This window comes from Prionailurus bengalensis, chromosome C2 (assembly GCF_016509475.1).
Source record: "Prionailurus bengalensis isolate Pbe53 chromosome C2, Fcat_Pben_1.1_paternal_pri, whole genome shotgun sequence".
Taxonomy (NCBI): Eukaryota; Metazoa; Chordata; class Mammalia; order Carnivora; family Felidae; genus Prionailurus; species Prionailurus bengalensis.
In genome coordinates, this window is record NC_057350.1 from 84,172,121 (window position 1) to 84,179,945 (window position 7,825).

The window sequence follows — 7,825 nt, forward strand, 5'->3', positions numbered from 1 at the left end:
TTGCTTTCCCTGGGGTGGTGCTGAATGCTTAAGTTTGTTTGCTTCCACCTAATCCTGCAGAGCTGGCCAGCTTTCTGTGTGTGCTCACTAGCTCTCTGCAAAGGCTCACTCTCACTGTCCTTCAGGGCACACACAGAGAGCTGGCCGCGGGGGTGTGGAGCTTTGCAGGTCCCTGTGGGGCCAGTTGGGGGGCCTCAGGTGAGGCATGCCCAAGAGCTCACAGGTGGGTTTTTTGATGGAGTACATGACACAGTTAATAAAATCTCTGTCCCTTTGATGCTCTTCAAGAGCATCTTCGGTATTTTGGATGGGTGAGAAAGAAGTGGGATCCTTTAGCAGCATCATGCACAGCTGGGGACTCTGGGCACTTACTCACACACTCTCCCCTGTGGGAGAAATCATGAGCTGAATAGGTCACTCATGACACTGAAATGTGCTGCCTTGAGGGAGGAGTGGTAAAGAGAAAATGTTTCCTCTTACCCTCATCAGTGTGTCCAACATAGATATTTTCTTGCTTCAACCGTCTGTTGGAACTTCTCCATTTGATTCCTGGACTTCCAGAAAGTCACTCTTGTCCGTGAGTGATTGTCAGAACTCCACTTCTTTAGAGGGGAGTTGTTAGAAAACTCTTATTTTACCATTTTGATTACTTCACTCTGTGTGTTATAGAAACATTGGAAAGCATTAGTCAACCTATATAGGTGCTTAACATATCAGAGAAAGAAAGAGCAGACCCAAGAACTCAGCAAGCATAAATTGTGGAAATTTAGTGTTAATTGTTGTTGCCAGTTGCCTTCCATAATTTAATAGGCCTTGAGGGCCTCATGATTATTTGAAAGAAAACTTACTTCAGAGTTCCAGAAACTCCCTCAAACTTGCATAAGCTAAAAACAGACACAAGACTACAAGTGTTTCATAGAACAAAAGGTTTAGAGAGAGCCCCAAGAGGTACCAGATTGGATTCTGGAAAGCCACCAGAAACCATGCTGTCTCTTCTCTGTACCTCTCTTTGTGAAGCCCCATAGCCTTTTAGTTCTGTTCTCTTTGAGAGCATGCTTTGTTCTTTTCTTTCCTTTGCTTTTCTGTCTGCTCAGCCTCCCATCCATCCTCTTTAGTATCCATACAGCCTGATTAGAATGGCTATATTCAATTCCAAGTTTCCATAAAAGAATCTGATCAGCCCAGCTTGGCCAGGTCTCTGTCCTTGGACCACTTAAATGTGTCTGGGAGAATGAAATCAACAAGAACTTACCTATGGAAGTTATGCCAATAGGAAAGAGCAGTTCTCAGAGGAGAATTCCCAAAGAGGTCTCTTATAATCATATATCATTGATGTTCATTACAAGAATTTATCATCAAGAGAAAGATCATTACAAAATAATTAATAACTGACTTTTTTTTATTTTAGAGAGAGAGAATGAGTATGTGAGCAGGAGAGAGGGGCAGAAGAAGAGAGAGAGAATCTTATGCCCCCTCCACGCTGAATATGGAACCTGACATGGGGCTCGATCCTGTGACCCTGGGATTATGACCTAAGCCGAAATCAAGAGTCAGATGCTCAAGTGACTAAGCCACCTAGGTGCTCCAATAATTGCCTTATTCTAAAAAGGGATATGAGGCAGCTAAATCTTAAAGTATGCAAAGATGCAGACTTTAATATAGTAAGCCTGGAAAATACATAAATTTAGTATTAATATGTTTTACTCCAAAATCATTAAAAATTTCAAGTGTGGCTTAGTTTAAGTTATTGTTGCTTTACTAAAGCCAGACAACTGGGTTGTAAAGTAAAGTTTTGTATTTTGTAAAGTATTGTAAAGTAAAGTTTTACTCCCAGTGATTACAGATAAGTGTGGAGATTTTAAAAAGTGAGTATTTGGCTGGTTTGTTTCTTTTTACTTACACACAGTCTGTATTTTAGCCAAAATTATATTAGTAAGAAAATGTGATAAAAGGGTGCTGGGATGGTTTAGTTGGTTAAGTGTCCAACTCTTGATTTTGGCTCAGGTCATGATCTCACAGTTGTGGGGTCCAGCCCTGTGTTGGGCTCCCTGCTGGGCATGGAGCCTGCTTAAGATTCTCTCTCTCTCTCTCTGTCTCTCTCTGTCTCTCTCCCTCTCTCTCTTTCTCTCTCTGCTCCTCCCCAAGTCAAGTGAGCTGTCTCTCTCTCTCAAAAAAAAAAAAAGTGATAAAAATAAGAACTAGTAAATCATTTTGAATTTAACAGAGAGAGCTGGTTTTAGATATTTAAAATATCTTGGTCAATTATAATGTTCTGGTTAACGAATTGTTGAAATTTCGTAAGGAAATGAAACCCAGTTGTCTGGCTTTACCAGGTGTTTCTATATTACTGTAGACTGTGGCTAATCGTACCCCATAGCATGAATATTAAATGGTTTAGGCTACATATCTTGTTTTACTGCTGAGTAGGGGAACTGAAATGCGGAACAGATCATTACTCTGGATAGGAAACAATAAAAAGGCAAATCAACGTTGTTCTTGACTTGGTCCTTTGCATTGTTTTTATACTTTTACTGGAAATGTTTTATAGAAATGCCCTTTTGGATCACCATTTAGTTGATCAGTAAATAGATGTCTGATACAGTGCAAGCCCTGCCTGGAACTGAATGTTTCTTTTCCCCTGGGGAAAGGCCTCATAGCCTGAGTTCATTTGCATATGACTTCAGGTGGCTGGGAAAGGGAGAGAGTGCTGCCTTGGGGACCAGGCTTCCCACATTTGAAAGGGACTATATTCTCCAACAGGCAACGGTGCATGCCCTTTTGTGCCATTATAATTAGAAGGTAGGAACGTTAAGGAAGGGGGGGTTAAGTAACAACAAGCTTTATTATAAGCTCAACGAGTTGAGCTGCTTGCAATCGCTGGGTGAGATGGGGCTTACGGGTAAGCTCAGCTTGGGGCATAAACAAATAACTGCAAACTAGGTTCTTGGGTAGCTTAGCCTCTTGGGTCTCTATGTGAGGGGAAGTAAAAATTTGGAGGCTTGGCCCTTCCTGGGGAAGAACCACAAGAGGATAAAAAGGTGGGCTCCTGCCAATTTCACTTGAGCTCAGAGTTCATCCTAAAGAGCCCAGCCCTGCAGGGATCAGCCATTGCCTTTTCTCCAGACAAAGAAAGAGCTCAGAGATGGCTAGAGGGATTCTGCCAATAGGGAGAGCAATAGGGAGGGAGCACGCAAGCAGTTATAGTCAGAGAGTAGAAACAGTAGTGTGAGAATTGGTGGCTCTTCCTCGATGGGGCATCAGCAAGATCAGTGAGGGAGACTCCCAGAGTGGCTGCACATTTTAACTGAGGTGGCAAGAAGATGCCTGTACCTACAGTTCTGCACACTCCCCTTTCTACTGGATCATTCCCATCTACTTACAAACTGGGTACAATGTCTCCCATCTTTAAATTTTTTTTTTCAACGTTTATTTTATTTTTTTTGGGACAGAGAGAGACAGAGCATGAACGGGGGAGGGGCAGAGAGAGAGGGAGACACAGAATCGGAAACAGGCTCCAGGCTCTGAGCCATCAGCCCAGAGCCCGACGCGGGGCTTGAACTCACGGACCGCGAGATCGTGACCTGGCTGAAGTCGGACGCTTAACCGACTGCGCCACCCAGGCGCCCCTGTCTCCCATCTTTAAAAAAGCCTTCACTGACTTCTTCATCCCCCATCAGCTGTCAGACCATCTCTCTGCCTTTCTTCCCAGAGAAACATCTCAAAAGAGTCACCTACACTCTGCCTTTAGATTTTTACCTTCCTTAAGCCTATTTTTTAATCTTTAGGATGCTTTTAGCATTAAATAACAGAAAACTCAGCATCAACTGAGTATTTATGAGTTTAAATAACAAGAACCCCACAGTGGAGCAAGCTTCAGGCATGAATTCTGGCTCTGCTTTGTGGCAGTTCTTTTGACTTTGCTCTTCTTTTTGGCATTGGCTTTATCCTCAGGCTGGTATCCAGATGGTTTCTGCAGATCTAGGTGTCACATGCAGAAAATGACAATAGCCAATGGAAGAAGAGGAGCTGTCTTTTCCTTATGTCTCTTTTTAAGGAAAAAGAGGCCTCTACAGAAATTCTCCAAAAAACTTCCCCTCACATTTTGTTACAACAGAATGATATCACATGCCCATTCCTAAACATATCATTGCTAGAGGAAAGTAGATTATAGTGTTCGACCTGGACCAGTCAGAATTTACATTGGAGCTGGCCACAGGATTCTGTTTGAGAGAAGGGGAGAACAGATTCTGGGGAAGTATCTAACATGTCAGTTTAGCTCTTGTCCCCAACACTACACTGAAATGGAAGAGCACAAGGCAACCAGATTTCAGTGAGCATTTCTTTATCTTCATCTTCTTCCACTTTTAGCAACATTTGACTCCTTGAGTACACTTTAACCTCTGCTACATTATGTTATCTTGGTTTTTATTTTCCCTCTAGTTGTTTTTTTCTTGGTTTTCTGGGTCCACCAGATTGTACAACAGGATTCATCTTTGTCTTCAGCTTTAGCTTCCCCTCACAATCAGATGATTTCAATGTTTCTTTTTTAAAATATTATTATTATTATTATTATTATTATTTTAGTTTTATTTTTAAGAGAGAGGGGTGAGCACAAGTGGAGGAGGGGCAGGGAGAGAGAGACACAGAATGCGAAGCAGGCTCCAGGCTCTGAGCTGTCAGCACAGAGCCCGACGTGGGGTTCCAACTCAGGAACCCTGAGACCATGACCTGAGCTGAAGTCAGACACTTAATCGCTTAATTGACTGAGCCACCCAGGAGCCCCGGATGTTTCTGATATTTCAAAGTGAGGAATGAGACTATTAGCCAGGACTTGTAAAGGAGGTGGCTAAGTATGGGCTTTATGTCCATTAGTTGATTACAAATCCAAACTTATAAAAGAGATTGAAGAGACCAAAGTGCATAGGAAATTGGAGAGAAAACTACTTTAGAGAGATCTGCAATATAACTTTCTCTCACAGTAGGGAGGCAGTGGGGATGCTTGGTCTTCTCTGCCAGTTTAGTGAAAGGGGCTTTATTGGGGAGCACTTGGAGAGTGGGGGCACAGAGGACTGGAGTTTAACTGTGGCTGGCTAGCTCCTCTGATAGCAAAGTAAAAAGGTGATGCTGTGTTGGGGATGGCTGCTCTCCCAGAGTTTTGGGCAAATGATGCTCAGAGCTTCCCATAGACCTTATATAGTACATATAGAGAGCAGGCATGGGGTTTTCTTAGATCCTGCCCCAGAGAGCTGCTTGTGGAAAAACACACAAACAAACAAGCAAACCCTGGAAATATACCATTAGATTCTGGGGTGGTGAGGGGAGAGTTTTAAGTGACCAGACCTAGGAGATGCATTTACTTACAAGGGAGCTGCCATTGCAAGATTTCCTGAGCTGATGGAGCTCCAAAAAAGCCATAGAATAGTCCCAGGAGATAAAGAATAAGCTCCAAATACCTGCCAAGCCCAAGTAGCTTTGTTTAGTTCGTAAGTCAATTAAGATCTTTCCTTTTCTCCCTCCCCACTTTGCTTCAACCCTGGAGAAAGCAGAAGCAGAGAAATGGGACTGAAGGTTTTAGATGAGAGAAATAAAGAGCCAACTATACCCTTCTCCCACTGGAGGCAGCCAGGGTGGAGCACACCCAAGCTAGGGGGTGGTGGGGAAACTTCAACTCTTCATTGATTTGGAAGTTGTTATTACTTTGGACCACTTGTATACTTACTGAAATGAAACTCTGTGTGTGTGTGTGTGTGTGTGTGTGTGTGTGTGTGTCTGACCAGGGGTAATTTGATGGCTTTTTATTAAGAATGTCAACAAAAGTCACAGAATTGCCTTTGATTTTATTCAAAGAGCAGGGCACAACAAGTCCCACCGAGGGGGTGGTTTTAACAGGTAGTGGAGGAAAAGAATAAAATGGTTTTCTAATTATACCAAGTGCATTCTTCTTGCTGAATGTATCATTAAGATAGACTTTTTCCTCTTTTATCCAACCTCTAAATGAGGTTGTGCCCAAGACCTGTCTTGGGTCTTCACCCTGTCTTTGTCTACATTTTCTTAATATGTTATCCCTTTCCATTTTATGGCTTTGACCCACTTTATGCTGATGACTTCCAAGTGTGTACCAAATGTGTATCTTCAGCCCAAGCATTTTTTATGAGCCCCAGAATCACGAATCCAACTTGTTGCTTGTCTAATAGGCATTTAACATGCCCCAGATTTCCCTGTCCCATCTCCACCATTTGTTTTTCTCCAGTTCTTTCCTATAATTTTAAAGAGCATCACCTTTCAACCAATTGCTTAACCCCCAAATCTAAAAGTCATTTTGGATTTCCCCTTTTTCCTTATCCCCTACTTCTAGCCCATAACCAAGTCTTATCAGTTCTACCCAAAGAAAAATCCCTAGTCCATCCTGTTCTTTCCATCTCTACCATCATCCCCTCCTCCAAGTTACCGTCAGCTTTTCCTGGACCACTCCAAGTCCTCCTACCTGGTCTCTCTTCTTCCATCCTGTTCCTGTTTGGTCTGTTTTCTACTTCACCAGAGTGAATTTTGAACATTTAAGTCCAATCATGTCACTGCTCTCCTTTCCTATTTCATAAAAATAAAATCAAACTCCTAATCCTGGCCTATAGAAGCCTTTATGATCTAGCCTTTGTCTTCCTTTTTAAGTTCATATTGACCACCTCTTTGTTCACTGTGCTGCAGCCACTTTTCCTTGAATGGCCCAGTCTTCTGCTTACCTCAGGTACTTTGCACTTCTTGTTCCTTCTGCCTTGAATGCTTTTTTACTGACTCTGATAAGGCTGGATCTCTCTCAGACTTCATGTCTCTGCTCAAATGTCATCTCTTTGGGAAGGCTTTTCCTGAGCATCCCATCTAAAGTAGCTCCTTCTGAGTCCTCTGTTACTCTCTATCTGATCACTTTATTTCTTGGGGCACCTGGGCGGCTCATTCGGTTGGGCATCCGACTTTGGCTTAGGTCATGATCTCACTCTCATGAGTTCGAGCCCCATGTTGGGCTTTGTGCTGACAGTTCAGAGGCTGGAGCCTGCTTCAGATTCTGTGTCTCCCTGTCTCTCTGTCCCTCCCCCACTTGCACTCTGTCTCTCTCTCTCTCTCTCTCTCTCGAAAATAAATAAACATTAAGAAAATTTAATCACTTTATTTCTTGTATCTATGGCACTTAACACAAATTTAAATGATCTTATCCATTTCCTTATTTTATTTTCTAGTTCCTTTACCCACCTGTAAATTTCATGAAGATAGAAACCTTTCCATCTTGTTCACACCAATACTCCTGGCACCTAGAATAATGCCTGAAAGATAGAAAGTGCTCAATAAATACTCAGTGAATTGATGAATGAAAGGGGCAACACCCAACAATGAGTAGGTGTCCTCTGAAGGAACCAGATGGACCTGCGTTAGAAGAGCCTAGAATGAAAGCACAGTGGCCCTAAAGCTTGTTCAGAGGGGAAGATGTTATTTGAAGCTGAGGTGTTTCAAGGTGAGGGCAGGATGAGGCCACTGCCCCCACTCCACCGTGTTACCTGGAACAAGGGGTATAGTATCCTCATGGTCCAGAGAAGATAGATGTTAGAAGTAATTAGTTTTCTCTTTTCTGAAGCCAGAAGATGATAGAGAAGGCAACTTGAAGCTTGGGCAGACTCTCCCCAAGAAAATCCTATTAGAATGGCAAAACGGGCAACCTTTTTACCATTCCACCCTGTAATGGTCATGCTGAGTCACAAATCCTTCAGTACAGAGGGTCCAAGTAAAGACCTCCCTCCTTGGGGATGGAGTGCTTGCCTCTTCTGGAGCCCTCAAGACC